The 27,574-nt window shown below is 38.7% G+C and overlaps 2 long non-coding RNA genes across 4 annotated transcripts in view; one reads left to right on the plus strand and one right to left on the minus strand.

Moving 5' to 3' along the window:
- The window catches only part of LOC134296778 (uncharacterized), a 58,382-nt gene that overhangs the window by 24,757 nt on the left and 6,051 nt on the right, over positions 1-27,574 (minus strand). The window contains exon 3 of one of the 3 annotated variants that reach the window (XR_010003630.1): positions 17,620-27,279. This is a non-coding gene — a long non-coding RNA (uncharacterized LOC134296778). Of the gene's footprint in view, positions 1-305; positions 611-17,619; positions 27,280-27,574 lie in introns of those variants that run through there. The other 2 variants (XR_010003632.1, XR_010003631.1) reach the window with 2 other exon arrangements.
- LOC134296781 (uncharacterized) lies at positions 518-17,626 on the plus strand. Its single transcript, XR_010003634.1, has 3 exons — positions 518-793; positions 4,197-4,290; positions 16,070-17,626. It is a non-coding gene; the product is annotated as an uncharacterized LOC134296781 (long non-coding RNA).

A 27,574-nucleotide genomic window follows, 5' to 3' on the forward strand; every position in this document is an offset into this window, starting at 1 on the left:
TTGTAGAACATGTTGTTTTGGTGCTTAATTTGTAAAAACATAACCTAATTTGATGTTCAATAGGCTTTTCCTTAATCCCTCCTTATTATCCAACATATTCGTTTATTCAAGGTTCTGCCGGACTGTTTAGCTTGGATAAGTGAGACTCTACTGTAGGTTTTGACATGGGTATGTGTCAACAATGGCTCCCCTCCCCTCATTTTTCAATAAAGTAAGGCCTAGGGGAGCTATTCTGACTCAATAACCTGGCTGCAAGTGTGAGGCCGTGGGAGTGTCTGTAGTAATCTCATTTGACCAGTACTTACTCCAGAAATTTTGTCAGATAGCGTCAACTCAGCTGAAGAGACACAAAACAAGCTTCCAGGTCCTTCATTCTGGGCAAATCTTGTTAAACAGCAGGTGAAAAAACCGACAGTTTCCCAGAAGCTGGGCAGCCATGTTGTCTTCAGAAGAAGTACAGGCCAAAGAGAGAAAGGGGGAGGAGTTATTGCATCATAACTAGGGGTACAGAAAGCCAAGAGGGCCAAACTTCAAGGAGGAGCTATTGCATCATAACTAAGAGTGCAGAAAGCCAAGAGGGCCAAACTACAAATCAAACACAGTATGGCAGATGCATATGGTGTGGGGCATAACTGGAGCATTCAGGTGTCAGTTTTCCAGACAATTTCTTCCATCTCTGCTGCTGATGAAAACTGCATCTGAGCATCTAGGGCCCCTTCCACACAGCTGTATAAAATCCACATGGAACTGGAATATCTGGCAGTGCGGACTCAGATAATCCAGTTCAAAGAAGGTATTGTGTATTATCTGACTTGATATTCTGGGTTATATGGCTATATAACTCAGGGCCATAAGTTGCTTGTTTGACTTTTTATCTTGTTAATGAGTTTCAGTGTACTGCCATGTCCAGGTAGAGACATTGTTGACCCACATAATTTCCATCTATATATATAAAAGGGTAATGAAATTTCGGCCTAGGACAAAACAACAAAACTACACATCCCAGAAACACTAAACTTGTCAGCACAACCCCTCATCCATGCCTCTATGTTCATACAACAAGAAGAAAAGAAAATAAAGTCCTAATTAAAGGGAGAGGAATATTTGTTTTTATCCAGTTGCTGCCAGCTAGAAGGCTAAGCTCCACCCACTTGGTCTCCTAGCAACCCAATCAGCCCAGGGGACAGGCAGAGTTAGGCCTCACTTAGGCCTCTTCCACACTGCCTATAAAATACAGATTATCTGATTTTAACTGGATTATATGGCAGTGTAGACTCAAGGCCCTTCCACACAGCTATATAACCCATTTATAATGGACTTAATGTAAGGTAAAACCTTTACCCTTTACCTTAACTACCACCAATTCCTCAATACTTTATTTCCCATACCACCATACTTCGCCACAGCAACGTGTGGCCGGGCACAGCTAGTTTTGTAATAAATTAATTTAATGATGCGCTGTGAGACTCAACATTGTGAAGGTTTCAAATATTGTTATTTTAGGAAAAAATAAGACCCCATAATTTGTTGGAGGATACAGTACAGTAGAGTCTCGCTTATCCAACGTAAACAGGCAGGCAGAACCTTGGATAAGCGAATATCTTGGATAATAAGGAGGGATTAAAGAAAAGCCTATTAAATATCAAAATAGGTTATGATTTTACAAATTAAGCACCAAAACATCATGTTATACAACAAATTTGACAGAAAAAGTAGTTCAATACGCAATAATGTTATGTTGTAATTACTGTATTTACGAATTTAGCACCAAAATATCATGATATATTGAAAACATTGACTACAAAAAATGCCTTGGATAATCCCGAACCTTGGATAAGCGAGTCTTGGGTAAGTGAGACTCTATTGTATTATGTATTATCTGCCTTGATATTCTGGGTTATATGGCTGCATAACTCAGGGCCATAGGTTGCTTGTTTGACTTTTTATCTTGTTACTGAGTTTCAGTGTACTGCCATGTCCAGAGATATTGTTGACCCACATAATTTCCATTTTGTAATACATGAATTTAATGATGCTCTGTGAGATCTTCACTCAACATTGTGAAGGTTTCAAATATTTTTATTTTAGGAAAAAATAAGACCCCATAATTTGTTGGAAGATACAGTATATCTAAACAGTCTCATAAAGACCCAAGGAGTGAGTGAGCAATCCAAGTTGAGAATAAAGTTGTTGAGAAACATCAATCAGGCTTTCAAGGTATTTCTGTGTGTAGAGATATATATACAAAAACTATGAGAATTAAGCTACATTTCTGCAGTAGTGTAGGTGAGTAACTGCTACGTAGCTTCTTAAAACCTTCTTCAGTACACTTTGGTACAAAGGCACTATATAGATCTTTTAAATAAATGAATTGTTAATTTCCAAGCCAAATCCACCTTTCTTTCACTTTGTTCTTCCTGACATGATCTGAAACATGGAGCAACTGCAAGCAGGAATGTTGGATGGTCTCGAGGAATTCAGAACTGATTTTAGAACAAAAAATCCATTATTCTAGAATAGAAATCATTGGAAAAGCTATTAAACTTTCTTATAGGTGTGACCCTAGTCTCACCACTTGTTTCACAAGCCTATATACAGGCCTCTCTCACTTTTGACTTGAGATAGCTGATCTGCAATGTATCAACTTCAAGGCTGTTGTGTCTGTTAGACAACTGCTTACACAAGCATGGGAGCCAGTGTAACTATACTGGGTATATTTATTCTACATTAACAGTGTGTAGGATCTTGGGCATTTGAAGCATAATAATAATAATAATAATAATAATAATAATAATAATAATAATAATAAATTTATTTTTAGACCCTGCCCCATCTCCCCGAAGGGACTCGGGGCGGCTTACATGGGGCCAAGCCCAGTCCACAACAATAAAACAAAGCAAAAAACAGATCAAATAACAATAAAAACAAGTCATAAAAATCACATTCAAGGACAAAAAATAAAATCTTGGATAAAATCTAGAAAAACCTGGACCAAAGTGCTAGTTTGTCAAAATCATCAGGGAGGGGAAGATTATCCAAATTGTCATCGCCTTCAAGGTGCTAGAAGAGGCGTAAATATGGGACTATTATTGGAAATGCAAGAGGTCAGACTTAATGGATCAGTTATCGAAGGCCTGCTGGAAGAGCCATGTTTTCAGGCTCTTCCGAAAGGAGAGGAGGGTAGGGGCCTGCCTGATCTTCCTGGGGAGCGAGTTCCAGAGCTGGGGGGCCACTTTGGAGAAGGCCCTTTCCCTCGTCCCTACCAACCGCGACTGCGAGGGTGGTGGGAGCGAGAGGAGGGCCTCCTCCGACGAGCAGAGAGATCGTGCAGGTTCATAGGGGGAGATACGGTCATGAAGGTAGGTGGGTCCCAAACCGTTTAGGACTTTGTAGGTAATGACCTGCACCTTGAATTGGGCTCGGAAAATAAACGGCATATGTAACATATTAATAAGCATTCCTTATTAATATGTTACATAAAGAAATATAAAACTTCCTATGTCAGTGCATGTATTGGAAAGTGAAGATATATGTGTCTTATTGTTATGGATACATGGAAAAAGGGGAACACATGAGATTTCTGTTCCTTCTGTAATGAGATTATGACCAAAAATTGTTGGGTGAGTGGGCTTATTAACATAAGATCCTCCCCATAAATGCACAGCAGAGAATAACTCATTAGCACCAGTGTGACCCAGCACCAGTAGCCAAAAGTGATAAAAAGAACAAAAACACACAGATCAATGTTATCTCTTCCTTAGGAGCAAAATAATATGGTTGCACTATTTACAGAAATAGGGTTTCTATAACACAGATAAAGTTATTTGTGCTTCCTTCTTTGTTTCTTTGCTTGCTGGGCTTCGTTCTCATGCAGATAAACAGCTTCTAGCTTTGCTCTAACAGAGCCTGCTCTCACACCGAACTTACACAGGAGCTTCACACAGGAGCTTTACACACAGGCCTTCTCACACTGGGGCCTTCAACCTGGGACTTCTCTCACCGAAGCTTCTCACACCAAGCTTTCTCACACTGGGGCTGACTAAGCTACAGGCACACTTGCTTATATTGAACTACAACTTTTGCTGAGTCATTGCATCCATTTAACCCTTTTGGTGCTTGATTCACATTTTTGTAATTAAAAATACCTAGTTAATTTTTAATATTTCTGACAAAGACTGCCCTCGACTCTCTTCCAGTAAATCACAGAGTGGCTGAGAATTTGGGTCTTAAGAAAAAGTACGTTGGTCCAGTCCTGAACCCATTCAATACCCGGAGGTCCATCAATAACAGGTATGTTTGCATGCTTGAGGCACCTTCTTTTGTCTGTAGGCTCTTTTTGCCCTCCCTTCAAGTCCTTACCTGAAATTTTTAGAGATGAGGAAGTGGTTGGAATATTTGACTGTGAAAACAAGCCCTTGGCCATTCCCTTCTGAAACCCCCCATTGAATCTCCTGGAAAACATGGTCACAACAGTCTAGATTGGCATAGAATATGCAAAGTTTTTGGTTGACCATTGATGCCATGATTCATACTAATAGCCTGGGGGAGAATGACACCATTTTCATTACGAAAATCCTGAAAGAATTGCCAGCTACCCATAAAGTGTGTGAGCCAGAGTGTCATAATGACTTTCATCAGTGAATATTTAATTTCCTATAATTAAATATTCCAATATCTGCCAAATATACCTCTTGTAAAAATGTGTAGGAGGAAATATATGTTGCAGCTGGTATCAGGGTAAATATTAATTTAGAGGTTTCTTTCACACTGTTGTGGGTAGGAAATCAAAGTGCCATTTTGTTTAAGCAGAAAATCCCCTTTTATTTAATTTAAAAAAAAATCTTATAGAAGAAAGTAATTGGCCAGTACAAAATATAAGGCTATAGCCATGAAACTCGTGACTCACTTATTAAAGCAAAGCTTAACATAGAGGCCAGATTTTGATCCATTGTTGGAAGGGTAGTGGTACATTTGTAGTGCCCACTTTAGAGTTGGTTTCCTAAATATTGCCAGTTGTGGCGAACAAGTCAATAATCAGATTTTAAGTATCATATTTATGTAGCACAAAGATTGTAAGAACATTGACAGCACCAACTGGTAATTTTCTCATCGAATAGAAGAGAAATAGAGAAACAGTGTGTGCATTTTAGGTGGAATCAGTGGTGAGTATTTTTCTATCTTTATCCCTTTTCTTAATGCACTTTTTCCTGGTTATAAACATTTCTTCTGGAAGATACATATAAGAAAACCATATGGCAATGTGGAAAGATTAATAAAATCATCATCATCATCATCATCATCTTTATTTCTGTCCCACCCTGTCTCCTGAAAGGACTCAGGATGCTTTAAAGGGACTCAAACCAATTATTTTGATGTCACTTTTGGTTGGTTTTTAATGCATTTATTTTGACCTAGCAAAAATATACCATCTCAGACTCTAAAATTTGCCCGGATGCTGTAGATGTTTGTTAAAGTGTGGCAGTTATACAAGTGTGGACTGAACTTTTCCAAACACCTCCTCCCAGCTATTCTAGAATCTTGTGTGCCAAATGTAACACTAAAATACACACATTAAAAAAACAACAGATGGTCATTAAAATCCTACAATATTAAGCAGAGTATTTTCCATGCATCCAAAGAAAAGTCATACTAACCAAGTAAAGCATAATTCTTCATGAAGTGCAGTCCACGTTGCTGAGAACCAAAGCACATTACACAGCTTTGACACTGATATGCTTATAAAAATGGTAGTGAGTAGATCAATAGGTACCACTTTGGCAGGAAGGTAATGGTGCTCCACGCAGTCATGCCAGTCACATGACCTAGGAGGTGTCTATGGACAACGCCGGCTCTTCGTCTTAGAAATGGAGATGAGCACTAACCCCCAGAGTCGGACTCGACTATACTAAAGGGAAAACCTTTACCTTTAAATTAGGGATAGATGGAAAATACCTAGGCTCTAGTGCTTGTGTGAAGGAGAAACATTTTCAAATAGTTAATATAAAGGACCAAGATTAAGACCCAAAAGTTGTGTACTGGGGGCAGTGGGTTGGGGAACAGGGGCAATGGATAATTGGTGGGAAAACCTCACCCTTAGTCTGTAGAGAAGTAGTAAAAGTTACTTCATTGTCTTTGAGGATAAAAGCCTAGTGAAGTTTGGCAACCTTATGAAAAGATATTCTGTAGAGTCTCTCTAAATCTTTCTGAAAGTGTAAATGACATGTAAAAGTGAGTTTTTATTACACTTGGCATGGTGCCTGAGGTTATAACACATTGCTTCTCGAGTAAATGCGTTTTCCCCGTAACCACAAAGATTTACTTCAGAACTACCCAAAAAGCCATAGGGGATAAGAACTGGGATTTCCCATTAAACTGAGGGCTATCAAATCATAATGGAGAGCTGGCCTGTTGCCAAGCCTGCAGAAACGCTTGCAAACAATTCCTCCAACAACTAAAATCTGTTTTACTATATGAAAAGATTCACAATAACAACAGAAAAAAATCATACTAGTATAAATCTTTTGGAGGAAGAAGCATTCTAAAAGTGGACTATTCATTAATCTTGTTATTAAGACTCAAAATATATATTAAGCAAGCTGTTTTTCAAATGTTTGAAATCCCACATATATAGATCCCAGCACTAGTTATTGCATACCCTTCAAAAGGGATGGTCCCAATTAATCCTCTCTCAACCCAGTTTTCAGATGCTTTTGGAATGACTCAGGCACCTTCTATACCAGGGGTCTTCAAACTTTTTAAGTGGAGGGCCGATTCACAGTCCCTCAAACTGTTGGGGGGCCGGACTATGATGAAATAGTCCAAAATTAGGATTGTTGTTGTTGTGTGCCTTCAAGTCATTTCAGACATAGGTAAGCAAAGAAGCCTCCAAAGACCATCGAGATGGTCTCGTAAGACCATAGATAAGGAAAGGGACCCTCAAAGACCATCTAGATGGTTTCATAAGACCATAGATAAGGAAAGGGGCTTCCAAAGGCCATCTAGACAATCTCATAAAACCATAGGTAAGGAAAGAGACCCTCAAAGGCCATCTAGACCATCTTATAGGACCATAGGTAAGGAAAGGGACCTCCAAAAGCCATCTAGATGGCTTCATAAGGTTGTAGCTAAGCAAAGAGACCTTCAAAGACCATCTAGGCGATCTCATAAGGCTATAAGTAAGCAAAGAGACCTCCAAAGACCAGGTAGACCCCAAGTCTAAAGTTTAGGACAGGGGCCAGGTAAATGACCTTGGAGGGCCGCATCCGGCCCCCGGGCCTTAGTTTGGGGACCCCTGTTCTATACTGTCATATAATCCAGATTATCAAATCAGATACGGTAGAGTCTCACTTATCCAAGCTAAACGGGCTGGCAGAAGCTTGGATAAGCGAATATCTTGGATAATAAGGAGGGATTAAGGAAAAGCCTATTAAACATCAAATTAGGTTATGATTTTACAAATTAAGCACCAAAACATCATGTTATACAACAAATCTGACAGAAAAAGTAGTTCAATGCACAGTAATGTTATGTAGTAATTACTGCATTTACGAATTTAGCACCAAAATATCATGATATATTGAAAAAGTTGACTACAAAAATGGCTTGCATAATCCAGAAGGTTGGATTAACGAGTCTTGAATACGTGAGACTCTACTGTAATTCACATTATCTGCTTTGAACTGGATTATGAGTCTACACGGCCATATAATCTAGTTCAAAGCAGATGATCTGGATTTTATGAGTGTAGAAGGGGCCTCGATTTCTCTCTCCTCCAACTTTCCCCCTTCTTCAATTGCTGCAAACTCAAAGTGCAAAATACAAAGGTAGCTTGTACTAAATTAATTCATAAGAGGCTCTGACAAAACCAAAATGGGGCCTTCTTTCCTACCATATATGTTTTTCCATATGAATTTTGCCATATTGACCACATATTTAGCCGTATGTGCCCCCATTTTCATCTGTTAGTAGATACGATTATTTCATGGTTTGGAAAGACACTTTATACACACTTCAAGAAGTCACTCTTAATAACCAACAAAACGTCAATATTTATTATTAACATAAACATTATCATAACCCCAGGCAGTACCACAAAAAGCACTCAGGAGTGCAGTGAGTCACTGGTCACCTCATTTCAAGGAGGATCCTCAGCACTTCCCAGTACACAAACTTCCACCTTAGACTGAAGACGGTACCTCCATAGCTCCCTCCATGCAGGAATATCAAGCTACAAAAGTAAAACAGAAGTATGTAGTGAAGGTGCAACCTTCTGAAGGCTCTAGGGCAGTCAGTCTTCTTAATTCCTCCATTCCTTGCAGTCTTTTACTGAGGCCCCTTCTACGCTGCCATATCATCCAGATGATGAAATCAGATAATCCAGATTATCTGCTTTGAAGTTGATTATGTGAGACTACACTGTCATTTAATCCAGTTCAAAGAGTTTGCTGTGCTAAGAAAGCCTTCTAGTATAAAGCTACTTGGAGAATGTGGAGTCAGCCTTGCACTCTCAGGATTTCCTCCCATTGCAGAGGTGCTTCTAAGTGCAATATTGTACTTTATTGCCTTCTACAGGAATTCGTAGTATCCATGTACCTTTATGGAAGAAATTACATAACAGGACACTTGCACCTAAAAGAATCTCCTACCCTTTTTGAAAAAAGAAAGAAAGCAAATTTTACTGTATTCTTCTACAGTTGTGCTGACTACCAAATGTTTATTTTGTGATAATGGCCACTGGCTACAGTCACATTCTTTCATTTACGTAAATCTGCCTTAGACCCCTTCAATATAACAAAAAGGGCAGAATCTGGAATATACTGTGCATGAGCGGACTTGTATGCGTGCAATGCTTATGTACTAAACTCAATGCAACTCCCATGTGTTTCTATGAGACATAGACAGCTGAAATTCATAGAGGGCTTGTCTTAGGTTTTAGGGGAATTATAGCCTCATCTTCCGTTCTTCTCACTACAGAACTGTTCTGTCAGCTCCGTTACGTTTTCAAATGATCTTATCCCAATTAACAAAATATAAAATGACGACAAAGATCACCAACAGAGAAGTAAATTGAAAGTCATTCACTTTTGTCAACTTTTTAAGGACAAACATTTGAACTGTCATTAGAGCTGAGTAAATATATGAGACACAGTACCCGTAAGCTAAGAAGATTGAATATGTGTCTTTATAAGGTGTAAGTTGGACTTTGTAAACTGACTTTCCTTTGCTAAGCATCTGAAATAGGATTTTATGTGGCTTGTTATTAAAAATGTTTGGTCTGAGTAAGATGAAGGAAGGAGTGACTCTTCGCATGTTCTGAAATTAAGCCTGTAAAATGGTTGAATCATTTTTTCCTCTAGATGCATCTTGATATGCCCGTGTTGTACTAAAAGGCAAGAAGAAGAGATGGGCTGTTTGAGAACTTGGGTGGATAGTTTTCCTGCATGTAGATTCTGAGTTACTGTATTTCATATATACATGGACAGCACATGCTCACTTTCTCCTTCACTGGCAGCTGCTGAACGTCTGAGTGGAAATGTTCATTTTGTGATGCTACATTTCAATGCCTCCTTCACACATGAAAGTCATCTTCTGATGCTGCATAGTAATAGATGAACTCCTATAGATGACTATATGAACTTCTGGCCAATCTGGTATTGTCCAACAAATCCCATCAGCCTTTGTCAGTATAGTCAATGATGTGGACTAAGGGGAGTTGCAGGCAAACTTATGAGGCTACATATTCCCTATCTCTGCTCTAGAAATTTTGCTTTGCTCTTGTCCTGCCTGGAAGTGGATTGACTTTTCCCTCCAGGCATAACAATTGTCCTTATACTTACAACATGAAATGTTGCTATATTTTGTCAGCTTCCCTAATGTTAGGCTTTAAATCTTGCAATTATAATGGGAGGCATCCATCTTGTTCTAGGCCTCGTGTTCAGCTTTATAGCCTTTGCCAGTATATGTCTTCATTTGGAGGTCTCCATTTTGTCGGACTTCATGCCTTTGTCGGGCTTCATGGACTATCAAAAGATACGTACTTTACCTTGAAGCCTCCTTTACTACAGCCAGAGCTTGGAACATTATTGTTAAAAGCTTTATCATCAGTAATTCTTTGTAAAGAATTTAACAACACATCACTGGTGTATTCATTTTCAATTACTTTCCTAATTGATGATTTAGATATTTTATTGATAACTTTTTAAAAATCTTTAAAATAGGAAAAGTGGCCAAAATAGGAAAATGGCCTTAACACACGAAAAGTACCAAATATATTTCTATAAAACAGACAAAAATCAATGTTACCGGTTACTGTAAGGGTAAAGCATGTTAACCTGGTTTTCTCGTTCCTTTCATCCCTGTTCTCCTGTAAGAGCTTCTGGATGAAGGTAAACTGTTCCCTTCAACAGCTGTTCAAAACAGACAAGGGGATCCAAATTGATGCCTTATCTGTGAAGCAGCCAAGTAAGAGGACCTTTATCAGTGACTACCCTGCGCTTTATATTTATGTTTAGATTCTATAGTGTAACTGTTTTCAATTAAAGAATTCATTGCCTTCGGCTGCCATCTTTTATTCAGGGTTAAGCAGCTGCAAAAGGATTTTTCTTCTGCTAGGATCTGATCGTCTTTTGAAAACCTAATATTTAATGAGTTGTATATTTTAAAACCTTTTTGCAAATGCTTATTATCTTGTGGTGGTCTTGCAGTGGTCTCTGTGCAAGTCTATTCAGGATAGATATGCAAATAAATAAATTCATCAGAAAGAGACTGAAAAAGAAGCTCCCATACTGGATTAGCTATCTGATGCTTGAATGTAGCTCTAAAGACAATGACCACACACATAGTGCTGGTTACTCTTTATGGCTTTATGTCCTGAATAGTTCTGAAAAAATTCAAACTTAAAAGAAGTTGAGTCTTGGTTGGCTTTGGTGGAATGCTTTTGTGGTCCACCAGAATCCAAATTTGGCAGTTTTATGACATAACACTAACTGTATCTGCCTAATCTGGCTTTTTGTGGGACTCCAGCTATATCTGGGTGGTCATTTCAGCCTAAACACCATGATCACATATTTTATAGTGGTAAAGTATTTCTTGTGGGTATGTAAACACTCAGGTTTTTTTCAGACATCCGCAAAGAAAGGAGTACAATCTCATCTGTCATAACCAGCCTAAGAATGATCACACAACCACATGTGAGATGAGGGGTGGTAGAATGAATGTAGGGTGGCCATGTGTCTTACATTGCTGTGCTTTCTTTGAAAGGCTGACAGAGGACTGACCAGGCTAAGCCCACTTGAAAGACAAATAACCGTAAGAATAGAGAGCAGCGGTCATTCAGTTGCCCATCAACATTTTACTCTTAGCCAAAAAGCTGAACAGGCACCCAAATCACTGGGTCTGCCTTCTTCCCTATGGCATGATTAATCATATTTCTATTTAGTTATATTAATTCCTTCTTAATTTCTATCTTCACACATATATTAACATTTTATGGAATTCTGTGTCATTTCTTTTGATGATGTGTAAGTGACCATCCTGAATGAGCACATGTTTGGGGGCTTTTAATGTTCTGGATGAGATGATTTACCAAATAAACCTTTTAGTACCCTAGACATCCCCCTCAATTAATTGCCCCCTTGTCATGGTGAAGGGACTTGTGTGTTCCAATGAAGCTGCAGGCATAACCGTTGGAGCCATGTACTCCCAGGAAGGGCCACAGGGGAAGTTTCAGACCAAACACAATCCGAAGACATGAAGACCTCAATGGCGGATCAGGCAGAAGATAACATGGTACATGTTACAATGTCTGTGAAGGCAAAGGAAGGCTGCAACAGATTGAGAAGTCACCATCATCATGTTAACAACGCCACTGGTTGGGACCCTCACTCTGTGAAGCCTTTGTGTTAATCTGCTGTGCACTGACCTCCACACATTAAAAAAACTCACACACAGGCGTCTTCCAAGAAAAATAAAACACTTGGAAGGCCATCATACCCGGACAATGAGGGATTGCCTAAGTAAGTAACTCTAGACATCTCATGGATTGACACCAGGTGACTAGGACTTTAGGAAGCTGACTTTAGGAAGGTTAGTGCTAGATTTCAAACCAGGACAGGCTATCTTCTAAAGAAAAGGGGAATTAGGTAACAGCAGGATTATACCCCATAGATGGAGTATTTAATTTCAAATTCCACATCTCCAGCCCTCCAGAGCATGATATCAAGGATCAATAACTGGGTGTATAATAATCACATTGACTCTCCATTTCTTATACCTCTCCATACACTTCATACAATTCATAAAATACTTTCCTGATTTGCTCATTTTATTTTTAAAATCAAATAAAATTTAAAGTCCAAGATAAAACTCTGTTTTTCAAATCTAGCTTGGAGGGCTTGATCAGAATTTTCCAGTTTATCCGTAACCAAAAAACTGAAATTCTACCAAACAAAAACATCAAACGTATGTGAGGTGAAGAAGGCAAGACCATGCAATCAGAGAACTAATTCCTGATCCTCCAAAGCCACATTTGCATTGGAAACAGGACATCTGAAGACAATCAATCAATCAGATCAGACTTTTGGAACGAGATCACTTTTACAATGGCTGTGACTGTTGCTTGAAAAAACACCTACTCCTCAGCAATAAATGCTTAATCCTCCTTAAGTCGTCTTTTTATAGCCTGTAGCACAGCAGCTGCAGACCACCCTAACATATTTGCAGTAGCCAAGGTGTTTAAGAGGTAAAGTTTATTCCTTGTTCTGGATGACTCTTCCAGTATTCCCTGTTTTCCACAAGCTAACTCTTAATAGGCTTGTGTTAAGAAACATTCACCCAACACCAACACCCCAGGTTTTGATTCTATGAGCAAAGAAGCATCATTTCTCCTTAATTGCCAATACATGTTTTAATAATATAACGATTATTTTTACCAAATATAAAGTCATTTCACTTTTTCCCCAACCTCTTGAAAATGAATGTTTGAAAGATTCCATATTAGAACATATATAGAAGCTACCAAATGAAAAGGCTCTTTTACAGATAACACACATATGCTTTAAAGTCCTAGAAACACATACATGGTTTCGAAATACTAGAAACATTTAACACAACTAAATTACTCTCTTGGGAAATGGAAGGGTCAGCCAGCGATTTAGTACAATCACGCCTTATTCTACAGTCAGGTGGCTTAATATACTCTCTTTGAAATCCTGCTTGTTAGATCAGGTGTTCCACAGCTGCTTCCTCAGCAGTGACTCACAGCAGCAGTAAAAAGCCTGTCTCCACAAAGCACACATCTAAATCCACAGAAGGTTACATCTGCCCTAAACCTCTCTCCTTAAAATTTACCACTGTTGCTACAACTGATTCCGCTCAATTGGGTGCGTCATGACTTTACCATTGACTACTTATACAACCTCAAAAAGAGCCCATTTGTTCTGACATTTTTCCAAAATCGTCTTTGAGTTCAGACAAATTTGTTAAGACGTTTCAAAGTCTTTAGTTGTGACTCTAGACAATAATTTCAGTTGAAATCCATTGACCAAGATGAATGAGAAGCTGTAATAAGTATTACTGCTAAGAAGTGTTTTAGAAAGAAGGAGAAAAGGGAATAAAGGAACATGGTTGTGCACGTTTGAGCTGCTTAATCCACTGCACAGCCTGCAAAACCTTGCTCTTCCGACAAGCGTTCAATGGGTGAAAGACTCGGGGCTATGTCTGTTTTTATTGTTGCTTTTATTGTTTTTATTGTTATTTTAAAGCCAAGTGTATTGTTTTAATCTATTTTTGTAAACTGCTCCGAGCTAAACCGGGAGTAGCGGTATATAAGTTTAATAATAAATAAATAAATAAATAAATTCTAAAGGAAAGGCATATGCTTGTAATTTCCCTTTTTAATTTTTTTTAATCAGGTTGGACATCAGGGCCCTAGAACCCTATAGAGCCACAAATGCAGATTATTGCCTCTGCATTCCTTCCACTCCCCCAAAATATCCCATGGCACCCTGAAATCATTGGAGAAGACACTTAGGGGTATTTTGCTACATTTGGAAGTGCTGGTCACTTTTTGAGACCAGAGTGAACCTCTTATCCACATAGAAAGTAGAGCTCTTGACAAATTTGGAGACACTGGAGGCGTGGGTACTCTTGGAGGACGCTAAAACGATATTGTAGCTTGAATGGGGCCTGCTGGCAGTGTTGATTGAAAGAGGGATAGAGAGGAAAGAACTCTTAGGAATATATGTCTTTATCACCTTAAATGTGACAAGTTTGCTCCTCTGAACTATTGGGCTTTTTGTGCTGGATAATTTAAGAAAAATTGGTGTAGTTTGAAAGTAGAGAGACTCTGAATGAGGATCTTGGAGCGTGGGCAGGCTCACATGGGAAGATACAGTATACAGAGAGATCTTGTTGTACCTTAGAGCACAGCTTTCCAAAGTGAATGTCAGCACACACTAATGCAATGCTGGCGAACCTATGGCATGTGTGCCAGAAGGGGCATGCAGTGCCTTTTCTCCTGGCACATGTGCCACTGCCCACCCACCACTCACTCTCCCATCCTGGCTCACCTACCCTGTTTCCCCAAAAATAAGGCATCATCTGAAAATAAGACTTAGTAGAGACTTTGCTGAATTGCTAAATATAAGATCTCCACTGAAAGTAAGACCTAGCAAAGTTTTTGTTTGGAAGCATGCCCGCTGAACAGAACACCAGAGCATGCAGGATTGGTAAATGTATGTACCATAGATTGTAGTACATGGAAATAATGGCAGTAACAAGAACTTCTTGATAGGATTCACAGTTTGTCTGGTTATGCTGGTTGTGATGACAACTACTGTACAGTATATAATAAATGTTCATTTTTTTGTTCAACAATAAATGTGAATTCATCTTCATGGAAAAATAAGACTTCCCCTGAAAATAAGACCTAGCGCCTCTTAGGGAGCAAAAATTAATATAAGACACTGTCTTATTTTCGAGGAAACATGGTACCTGCCCCTCGCTCGCCTGCCATTTCTGGGATACTTGACTTTCCCCTCCAACCCCATTATTCTAGAGGAGACCCAAGGCACCGTTTTGAAGATAGATACCACTTCTGGGATACTTGCTTTCCCCTCCAATCCTGTTACTCTTGAGGAGACAGGAGACATTGTCCTTAAGGCAAACCTCCACTTCCTCTGGGCTCCTCTCCTTTCCTCCCAGTCTCATTACTTTCAATTGCAGAAGTCTGAAACTTTAAAAGCTAGCAGTAGCAAAGTTTCGAAAGCCAAGATTTCTATGAAGGAGAAATGACATAAAAAACAAAGTGGTAATATCTTGAAATTTTGATAGTTTTAATGATTACATTTCCAAGCATTCTTCAAAGAACACATTACAATAATTCCAACAGTACGTAACAAAGACGTGTATCCATGTGGCCAGAATAGATGATTTCACAACTATGTTTTAGGTATGCAAAGTATCCAATCTGTTCAATGACAAATACTGAAGATCAATGAAAAACTTAGCACATTAAGATGTTGGTTAAACAATTCAGGCACAGCAGTGATTCAGTATCTGTGCTTCAGGTTTCGTTATCCGCGGCCCGGATCTCATTATCCATGGCTGTTTTAAATGACTATTTTAGTAGCATTCTCATATGGGAGGGCATATTGATCATGTGGTAGTTTTGAGTGGAAAAACATTTTTACATCATCGGTATCTTGTTCTTCTAGCAGAAAAAGCACTTACATTACAAAAAAGGGTACCTATCAGTCCAGCCTCCCTAAGAAATCAACACAGGAATAGAGCACTGTGTTCCCAACATTATCAGTTAGAGGCAATATCACTGTGGAAAAACTGTTCAGAACAGAGTCACAGAGCTTATCATGATTGCTTCCTGATGGGAAGCTGGAATAAACAGACTCCAAGGCCAATCAGAAACTAACTTGGAGGTTTCTCACATGTTATTCTAGGTATCAAAAATAGGACATACACTGTAAACAGTTTAGAAACAGTCCCAGGAATCACTGAGAAAGTGTGGTTTCCTTTTAATGTGCTTACTAAATTTGCTTAACCATCTTTCCCTTAGGTCTTCTCCACTTCACTAAAGCCTGAAAAAACTCCAGCACATGAAGAAGTAAAATGGAAATGCTTTTCTGACCTACAATAATCCATTTAATCATTTGAGGTTTCAGGGTTTTTTTTCTGAATTATCTCACACGCATGCATGGGCAAACCTCAGCCCTCCAGATGTTTTGGACTTCAACTCCCAAAATTTGTTTTTGAGAACATACTATCCACTAATATGCCAGTAAGGGAGGAATGTCCATTAAAGAATACACTGTCGTGACTTTAAAATGGCATTAAAGGCTAATCCTTTCTGGCAAGCCTATCCAGATGATTCCTAAATTATTGTGTACTGGTGATTTTAATATGCATAACCTGTCTATGTTATTTTAAACTGATGTCTTAACTAAGTTATTTGGGATGTATTTTAAACTTATTGTATATGTTGTACTGTAATGTTGTTGTTCCCCACCTCAATCCATGGGGAGTGGCAGGTCGGATATTATTACTGCATCATTTTTGTGCCATTAGATTTTTATACACAAAACAGGGTTGGACTGTAATTGCTGTGTGATGCTATTTTCAATGTTTGTATATAGTCTTTTAATTAATTTCAATATTTTTAATGTTTTAACTTTAAAAGTTGCTTAATAATATTTACATCTTATATTTATATTTTTAATAATGCTTTTATATAGTTATTTGTACTGTTTTAAATATCTTGTTAGCCATCTTCATGGGAGAAAGGGAGGATATAAATGAATAAAACCAACCAATCAAAGCCAGGCAGTCAACAATTTGCTAGTGTGCTCTGATTTGATTACCTTGAGAAAGGACTAGAGAGATGTGTGGTTATTTATTATTATATTTATATTATTATAGGAGCCCCTGGTGGTGCAATGGGTTAAACCCTTGTGCCAGCAGGACTGCTGACTTGAAGCTTGGGTTTCTGACCTGAAGATTGCCAGTTTGAATTCAGGGAGAGCACAGATGACCTCCCTCTGTCAGCTCCATCTCCCTATGCGGGAAAATAAGAGATGCCTCCCACAAGGATGGTAAAACATCAAAAACATCCGGCCGTCCCCTGGGCAACGTCCTTGGAGACAGCCAATTCTCTCATACTACAAGCGACTTGCAATTTCTCAAGTCACTCCTGACACGAAAAAAATTATATTTATAGAATGAAAAAGGAAGATAGTTGCATGTGAGACTTTCTGTCTCTAGTGTCAAAATACTTCTAGTGCATGTATTATGCACCTTGATTTTGGTAACTGTCATTCTGACTCAGGTGCCTAAATGTCTTGGCATTACAACAGTGGGTCATATGGTACAATTGTTCTGAACTGTGACACATCAGACTGCAAGATGACAATAGAAGTGATCCGTTTGAATTTTGAGAAAGCCATCAAGGAAAAGAAGTACAGAGCATGACTTGAATTCATTTTTCTTCTTATTTATTATTGCTACCTTTTTTGTCTGGTAATCTGAGCCATTAAAAAGAAATAACAAAGATTTTGGTAAAAGCCCAAAGCAGCCTGCTGTCACCTTTTCCCCCAAAATGGAAGCACCTACCTTTGTCTGCATTAAAAAAAGACAGTATTTGCTTTTGTTCCACAGCTTCAGCCACATTGCCAATAACATTACAAAAAATCCCAAATGAGAGACAGGAGTAATTAACAGACAAAGACTGTGTGTATCCCTCTCCGCTCCGAGGGACGTCATAACAAGTTTATGGTGCGGCTTAAGTGAATCCCTGAATTGTTTTGGTTAGGAAGCAGAAATTCCTTGCATAACCCAGTGATTAACTAATATGGTAAAAACTTACTCAACACAAACCCTGACCCACATGTGTGAGAAATAAGCATTCCATGGCACTTTAACATCGTGAATTGTATTGTTTTCTTTTCCATAGCGGACAGCAGTAAATCCTTAAAATTTCCAAATTAAAGTACTTTACACACAAAAGAGGTTACATGGTTGTTTCCCATTTCGGTTGAAAAGTAGGTAAATGAATTTCTATTCCTTTTTGTTGTTGTTTGTATTTCAGCTGGTTGCATTGTAAAATCTATCCCCTCTTGACTGTCTTAAAGAAGAGTGCTGTTGAATACCCTAATTTTGCAATGTTTCCAGGGAAAAGAAGACCTTGCAAATCCTTACTGATTGTAGCACTGAGTTGCAACATGGGAGGCCACAAGTGTCCCCATTTGTAGGCTCAAATTATACACTCTATTACTCTTACAGACTGGTATAGAGACACCTTACAATGGATCACCTTGTTGTTTCCTCCATATTCACTCACTCCATTCTTCGAGGGGGAAGTAGGTTTGTAGTGTTTTCTTGGAGCTGGGTCTTTCAGTGAATTCTTACAACTGATGCATGATTTGTTGGTGATTCTCTGGTCTGAAGGGCATTTTTCCCCCTCTTTTTCTATTTTTATAGAGTTAATACAAACGTGCTATTACACTACAACAGTAAAAAATTAATCTGCATGCGCAAAGGTAGAACTTTATGTTCCTACCAGAGTAGTGATGAAAGAAAAGGGGAAAAATTAAAAAGTGAGATGAAATAATGCTTTTCTCTCAAGGGAAACTATCAATAGTTTATCAGAGGCCTGGGCAAACTTAGGCCCTCCAGGTGTTTTGGACTTCAACGCCCACAATTCCTAACAGCCGATAGGCTGTTAGGAATTGTGGAAGTCCAAAATACCTGGAGGGCCCAAGTTTGCCCATGTCTTGTTTAGCAGAACTGTCCATTTTAAAACCATGTGAATTTCACCGTAACGTCTCCATGCCTTCTTGCTAGGGATGGCAATGAAATCCCACACAGATTATTTTCCCTAATCTGAAAGAGGTATCACATTTCTGATGTCAAATTTCATTGACTTAATTTAATTGCTGGCTAGGTAAGAATGTACTCTCAAAAGCAAGATATTTACATATATCCCTGTAGGTTATATTGTTTTATGTTCACAAGTAATGGATGAGGAGGACGTTGATGTGAAAAGGAAGGGATGAAAAACACACACACACACATATATGTTGCTTTGTTTATCATGTCTTCTCTGTATTATTTTCTTTGCAAAATTCACCAATGTGAAAAAATATCTAAGGAGCTCTCTGTGGACAGCATAGTGGACAAGAGCTCCTGAACTGCTGAAACCAAATGGGACAAAATGCTTGATTCATGCACCGCTGCTCTCTGGAGGAGGGTTCCAGCTGAAGACTACATTTTGGCAAATGCATGAAGTTGCAGAAAAGTTATTTTCCAGTGGCTACTTTCTGTATGTGATCATTGAGATCTAATAAAATACATTTTGCATTTTATCATACAATTGTCTTAAGATGTTCTATAACAAGAATCAATCCCAGACTCACCTGGATCCCCATTTGCCTGTTGTAGGAAGAGGGTGGTATGGTACCATTTTGGATCCTTTTTCTCAGGAATCTTCATAGCACTTTCTGGTGAGGCCTCCGATCAGTGAGCAAACAATCCCTTGGGCAGACAAGCCAAGAGAATCCACAGGGGAATATAAAGAGGAGGCTGTCCAGTGTCCACACTACCAGTCAGTCTTTCAGAGGTGGCTTTCAGCACCCTCCCTTCCTCACTTGCTTTTGAGCTATTGTATACAGGTTCATTTGCTCTTTTACATTCCTTGAAGTCAGTATTATTCTCTGTTTTATTGCATTGTCACAACTGCAGGATTAGCAGATTTAACACTGGACTAGAACTGTTTGGAGGGCAAGATGGTATGTACATCTTTGTCCCAAACTGAATATTTCCTAATGGGATTGTCAGGTTGAAAGTACTCAAGGGGATGCCCATTTCGGAGGTGTTCTTGCTTCACTCCCAAGTGGCATTGAAAGACACCCAGTGGAAGACACCCAAGTACTTTGTGCTTTGTTGCCATCCTGCTGATTTCCCCCAACAGGAAGGATGGGAATATGGGATCTATCCGTCACCCATGGTTATAGATTCAATACACTTTGCTGGGCTAAGTCTCTAACTTGGTGCTTCTCAGCCTGGGGTCCCCAGATGCTTTTGGCCTTCAACTTCCAGAAATCCTAACAGCTAGTAAACTGGCTGGGATTTCTCCGGGTTGTAGGCCAAAAACATCTGGGGACTCCAGATTGAGAATCACTGGTCTAACTAATGTTTCCATTCCAATGAAGTGTGTATTGTATATGTTTTTATTGCATAGGCTGCATATACACTGTAGAATCAATGAACAATTTTATCTGCCATGGTTCAATGTTCTGTAATCATGGGAGCTGTAGCTTAATGAGGAAGCAGCACTACTTGTCAAAGAAAACTAAATACATTGCCTTCAGAAACGGAGTGTATGGAAAGTAATTTCCTTATTAGCAGGCAAGATATGGGAAGAAACAGTCTTAAATTATTACTGTCTTTACCTCTAATTGAGGGGGTTTTGATGTTTTTAATTGTACTATACATTGAACCAGCAGTATGAGCCCAAAAATTGGCAAGTTAATCTTTTCACAGGATGAAGACATCATTGCTAAGTGATGACATCTGAAAATCAAATTTTGTTTGAGCAGAAGAGCAGACTAGTGAAAAGAATAGCAATCTTCAAAGCCAACAGAAATGAACACTTTGGTTTCCAGCCCTATTGTGATAGAATTTAATTCAGAACATTGAACAGATAGGACATATGGTCTATGTACTCACTCTTTAAAAGGTGTTGTTGCTATCGTTATGTGCCTTCAAGTGAACTTTGACTTATGGTAATCCTGTCATAGAGGGGGGGTTTGGCAAGATTTATTCAGAAGAGTTTTGTCATTTCCTTTCTCTTTGGCTGAGACATTGAGTTGCCATGGATAAGCAGGGATTTGAACCCTATTCTGTCAGAATCCTAATCCAACACGCAAATCACTACATCATGCTGACTTTCATACCAAATAAAAATAGAGAACTATGTGGGAACAAAGAATGGGATTACCATGGTGCATAAGAACAAGAGGCCACCTATGAAGGGTATGGGGAGAAATGCTGATCAGTGAGCAATAACTGAACTCAAGCAGATAATTCCACATGATCAGCATTACATAATGGAAGTTTTGCAAAGCAAATCCATAGGAACCAGAACCTGTTTAAGATGAAGTATAAACTGGCAGCAATCTAACCCCAATAATTTCAGCAAGTACAGTAGTAAAAAGGATTCGATGAACCACACTAGTATTAAATGGATTGTATATCAACCTAGATGTGTGCAAATGCATTTTTTTTAAAAAAAAAAACGATGAAGCACTAGAGTGTCTGGGAACTCACAGAAGCCCTTGCTTGAAACCAGAGAGAAAAGCAAATGAGGCTTGGCAATTGGAGGGTGCTATTTCACGCTTGAGCTCCAGAGTTCTGCAATGTGCAACTAGCTGCACCGCTGACTTTTCTTGAGAGGTCGGCAAAGCTGAATAACCATCTTTCTTTCTGAGTTTTTAAGTTGACCCATTTGTTTTTGCTCCTGAAGTGTTCAGGAAGGGATGTTCTGCTCCATTGGGTTCAAACTGGGTGAGAAAGGGGGAGGAGGTGAGGGATGGGAGATGTAAAAATGGAAAACATCATTCTGAATACAGGGTATGCATTCTTCGTGATGGACGTATTGTTCTTTGGTGGGAGGGTTGCATATTTTTAACTTTTCGAAGTTCCATGTTCTGTTTTGTTTGTGAACGTATTAATTGTAAATTGCATATCTCGCAAGTATGGCGCAGTAACTAGAATGCTGAGTTCAAACGTAATAAGCCCAACTAAGAAGCTCAGTGGGTGGCCTTGAGCAAGTCAGTCTCTCTCTTTCTCTCTCTCTTTGTCTCTCTCCCTCTTTTCAGCAGAACAGTGTCATTGTCAGGCTCAAATGGCACCCTGAACTTCTTGGAGAAAGGAGGGCTGGGAACACAAATATAATAAATAAATAACATATGCTCAGCTGGGAGGGCTGGTCTATTGATTGCTTTTCTTAAGAGATGTGTGTAGTCCAGATGATACACTCTTTAAAAGGGGGCGGGAGAATCTAAAACAGTCTGTCTTGAGAAATGATAATGTTTGCAGCATGGAGAAATTAACTGAACAGGCAACATTTTTTATTTTTATTATTGTATTATTTTTATTTTTGTATAATTGCTTATGCAACAACTACTCATATGCTATTATTACCTTGGAAATCCTACCTAGGCTTTTGACTTGGCATCTTGCATTAAGCTGTTTATTTATTTATTTCCTATATTTATACCTTGCTCCTCACCTTGAGGGGGACTCAGAGCAGCTTACAAAACATATGAATACACAGACTGTCAAAAACTGTTAAAACCATATACTTAAAATTGTGGTCATCCTTCATGTTGCTATATCTCAATTCTGACGTTGCACTATTCCTGAATGTCTGATCCCAGAGTCAGGTCTTAATGTTTTTCTAAAGACATGGAAAGAGGGAGCCAATCTAATGTCATTGGGGAGAGAGTTTCAAAGCCAAGGGGCCACGACTGAGAAGGCCCTGTTTCTCATCCCCACCGACTGCGCTTGCGAAGAGCAGGGCATCTAGCTGGCTCATGGAGGGAGATACATTTGGACAGGTAAGTTGGACCAGAACATTTAAGGCTTTATAGGTTAAAGCCAGCACTTTGAATTGTGCTGAGTAGCAGACTAGCAGCCAGTGGAGCTGGCGTAACAGGGGGTTGTATGTTCCCTATTCGTCTCTCCAGTGAGGAATCTGGCTAATCAAACCAAATCTTAACAGAATATCCACAAAGTGCTTTAGGCAAAAGTTGTTTTTGTTTCATCTATAGAAAAATAAAATCTTCAAAAAGAGAGACAAAAGAGGACAGTAATTAGCACAATTATTTATGCTGATTTCTAGTTCAATAATTTAACCACAGTGATCAGGTCACTCATGTGGTAGGCACACTGATGCTGTTCAAGTGCTAGATATTGGTGTAAAACCTCAAGCTCCTTTTTATGGTTCTTTGTTACACTAGAGTTGGCTATGACTACCCTTCAAACAGAGGTCAGTTCCAAACAGGCAGTTGCTCTTGAAAACATGACTGCCTTCAGTAAATTACAAGAGCATAGTATATATATACTTGATTTGAATCAAATGCAGATTTTGTTTGCTCCTTCCTCCATGCTTTAGATTTCTTGGCGGTCAAATCTGAGCTCCTGTATTCGATGAAACTTTTATTCTTCACCTTTTAAAAAGACCAGCCTGCTTTTTCTATTTGAAACACTGCTCCAGGAAGCAGATAGGAAAGTGGCTTCATAAGGGCCAAACAATCTGGTGGCACCAACTGGAACATACTTTGATTTTTTGCAAGAATCAGCTTATCAGAATTTTGGACATGCTGGTCTCTATGAACCAGTTATTTCTCAAACAGACTGTCAATGTGTAGTGGAATAACTGACTAAACTAGGGATGAGTATACAGCAAGTTCACCACCTGAGATATGAAGACCTGTATGTACTCAATCTGCTGTGATTTACTTTGTTCATACAGCTCAGGGGTAGGTAAACTCTAGTTCAATTTTATAGCTGAACATGATGAAGAGATGGGTACTTCCTGAAAACCCATTCGTTATTATATTTTATTTCAGTTGAAAACATGCCAAGATACAAACATCCAACTTGCAAACAACTCATAGTTAAGAACAGGGGATGAGACAACAAGAAGTGAGAAAAATCTACCCCTAGGAAGGTGAACATTGTTAGCGTATAATAACAATATACATTATACATATACATTATTTTGATGTGCTTTTTATTATTCACAATTTATCAAAAAAGGAATTGTTTGGATCTGTTAGAAAGAAAGAAAGAATGTTAGTCTTCCAATATGCCTTTTCAATGAGAATGCTTCTTGCATCACCGATGAACTGATAAGAAAACAAATTTCCTTGAGTTTTCTGATAATCTCAAACTCATGGTCTTAATTTCTCTCCAAAGCTATAGCTTTGGGCAAAAGGAATAACTGGAAAAATCAGTAGGAATGCTCTCCAAACAGAGATTAAAACAAAATTTAAATGGAAGTCTTAGAGCTAGCACTGCCATCTAGCTTCTGTATAAGCAATAGGTTATTTGTGTTGAGAAAAAATGGAAGAGATATACATTGCTGTTAGATATAGAATATATTGCAATGTGGTAAAAAGGTTTGTGGTGTTGAAGCAGTGTTGAAGATAATGAGTAGCTGAGTAGCTGCGATGGCATAGCAGCAACTCAGCTGCCATTCCTTCACAGCTGAATAATACTGAATAACAGTTCTGTGAGAGAAATTAATATAAAGTTTATATGGACAAATATGATACTCAAGGACTGAAAATTGGTAGTTACTACTCATCATGGCACCACCTTTCCATGGTGATGGGATTGTGTGCTCCTGTGAGGCAACAGGTTATGCTGGTGGTAACACTACTAGTGGTTGTAGGTGTGTCTGTGTCAGACAAGCTAAATGGGCCAAACAGCTTCTGGGCGAAAACCATAAGGCGGTGACCCTGGCAAAGAATCTCAATCAAAAGCACACTACAAACTACTAGTGAAGGGCAGAGTATAAGTTTAAATAGACTGTGGCTAATGATGCCACTGTACCCAAGCCAAAAGGACATTAATTTTGCTAATCTGCTTAGAAGTGAAAGAAATGTCCAATACTACGTACACAACACATGTTATAGGCACATGGAATATGAGAAGTATGAATCAGGGAGCTAGACATTGTTAAACAAGGAGGAGAATGTATAAATCCTGCATACCTGTGGTGAGGGAGTAAAAGTGGAGAGAAAGGGGACATTTTGGGTCAGTGCTTTATTCAGAAAATTAAAGGTGAAGAAGAAATTGGATGGAATTAATAGTAAGGAAAGATGTAGCAGAAGTAGTCAAAGGATATAATGCAAAGTCTGGCCAAATAATTATCATTAAGACACAGGGAAACCCAACAATGTAATCAGAATCAGAAAAGAAAAAAAAACTGAAAGATTACACGCTGGAGTTGAGAAGGAAATTAGTCACACACTAAATGGGACACATTGATAATTATAGGCAATTGGGTGACAAAAGTAGGAAACAGAGCAGTAAAAAACATATGAGAATTTGGCCTATGATTAAAAAAATGAAGCATGAGAACAAGGGACCGAATTTTGCAAAACCAGTAGTTTGTTCACAGAAAACACATTCTTCAAGCAACCAAATGGATAATTATCTACATAGACATCATCTAATAGTCAATATGGAAATCAGATAAAACCACATAATCAGAAGCAAAAGATGGAGAAATGACATCCTTCTGGAAAACAAGACAAGGAGCAGATTGTGGCGCAGACAATAACAAATATTAAAGTAAAGCAAAAATTTGACAAATAACAATAAACCTGTCATCATGCTAAAATAAAACCTGAAGAATAACCCAATTTTTAGATAAGATGAAAAATATACTCGTATTTACCGTAGTAAATCTGATGTACCAAGAGCCAGAAGAACTCTGAACCAAATGGAATAATGCAAAATCCAAAAAAAAAAGGCACTATCTGCAGCCATTAAGAAAGAAAAGCCTTACTGAGCGACAGATGAAACCGTTCAGGCAATTAAGGACCTAAGAGAAGCAAAAGTAAAAGGGCCGAGAAATAGGGTCAAAACTCTGAATGCAATTGTTCAGGGACTTGTGTGCAGAGGCAAAGATAACTTCTACAACAATCAATGCACAGAAATAGAAGTTGACAACAAAGGAAAAACAACTTCCACAAGACCAAAATGAAAGTTTAAACCAAATGTGGGGATGGCATTGGACTAGCAAGGAAAAACACTGCATGATAAAGAAGAAATAAAAAGATGATAAAAATACACTTAAGAATTATATTTAAAAGATTACAGATTCATTCAACGAAGAACCATTTGAAGATAAACCTACAATTTTAGAAAGTGAAGTGAAACTGTTCTCAGAACACTTGGGAGAAATACTCTGCCAGAAGCCATAGGAAGAAGTGGGTAATTAATTTTAAAATAACCAGGAATAGATGACATAGCAATACAGCTGCTTCAGACAACAGGGGCAGAATCCAGTCTGTCAACAAAATCTGTCAACAGATCTATCAGCAGATGAATGGCCCACAAATAGGAAATGGCTGATAAACATTCCAGTCTCTAAGAAAGAGGACACCAGGGATTGCAATAATCACTGGGCCATTACATTAATCTCCTATGCAAGTAAAGTGAAGCCCAAAATTTTACACCAAAGACTTTTTAGCATTCACTGATCACTGAGTGACAAATGCCAGATGTCCAGGCTGGGTTCAGAGGCACAAGGGATCATATTGAAAACATACTCTGGTGAATTGATTACATCAGATAATTTCAGAAGAAAGTTATCCTGTGCTTTACAGAATTACAAGGCCTTTGATTAAGTAAAGCATGAAAAACTATGTATTGCTCTTTAAAAATGTATGCACCACAACATTTGATTATCCTAATTTATAACCTACACTCAGTGTAAGAAGCTACTGTCACAAAAGAAAATTGAGAAAAAGAATAGTTTCCAATTGGCAAGGAATCAGGCAAACTCTTACTTGTTTAACTTGTATGCTGAATATATCACATGAAGACCTGGATTTGACTTGGAGATATGAAAATTGGAGAACAGGCATCAACTATTTAAGATATGCAGATGGCATCATATAATTACCAGAAAATAGCCAATAGCAAGGACTTGGAAGAATTATTGAAAGGAAAGTGCAAAGGCAGCATTATATTTGAACATTAAGAAAACAAAAATAATGACTACAGACCACATAAAAGTAGATAATGATGGCATTGAAGTAGTTTTTCCATACATTGGCTCAGTCATAAATCATATTTGAGACTGCAGATAAGAATCCAAAGACTAAAAGTTTTATTACATTAGCCTGCTGTCCAGCTAGAATCCTCTTAATGTAGATAATGGATACATACTCACTTGAGTACCTTCAATATCACACCTCTCTTCAGGAAAGCAGCTGCCCCAGTTCTGGAGCCCCCAGATGGTGTAGTAGACTAAGTGACTTGAAGGTTGGGTTGCTGACCTGAAGGCTGCCAGGTTCGAATCCCACCCGGGGAGAGTGCGGATGAGCTCCCTCTATCAGCTCCAGCTCCATGCGGGGACATGAGAGAAGCCTCCCACAAGGATGGTAAAAACATCAAAACATCTGGGCATCCCCTGGGCAATGTCCTTGCAGACGGCCAATTCTCTCATTCCAGAAGCGACTCAAGTTGCTCCTGACATGAAAAAAAAGTTCATAAATCATGGACCCATTAACTTCATAGCCATACCTTCCCACTCTGTTTCCTACCTAAGGGAGAGAAGGAAGGATTGGAGAAGGAAGAGAGGAAAGGAAAAAAGAAAAAGGAAGGAGGGAGGGAAAAGGGGGAAAGTATGAGAGGTATATACTATATATAAAAGCAAATCAAAGCAACCACCTTAGGAATAGCAAGAAGGAGAAAGGAGAATTCTGCCCACTAACATCACATGAGTACCAGCATACCAGCAAAGAAGCAGAAGGGACCCATCACA

This window comes from Anolis carolinensis, chromosome 2 (assembly GCF_035594765.1).
Source record: "Anolis carolinensis isolate JA03-04 chromosome 2, rAnoCar3.1.pri, whole genome shotgun sequence".
NCBI classification, from domain to species: Eukaryota; Metazoa; Chordata; class Lepidosauria; order Squamata; family Dactyloidae; genus Anolis; species Anolis carolinensis.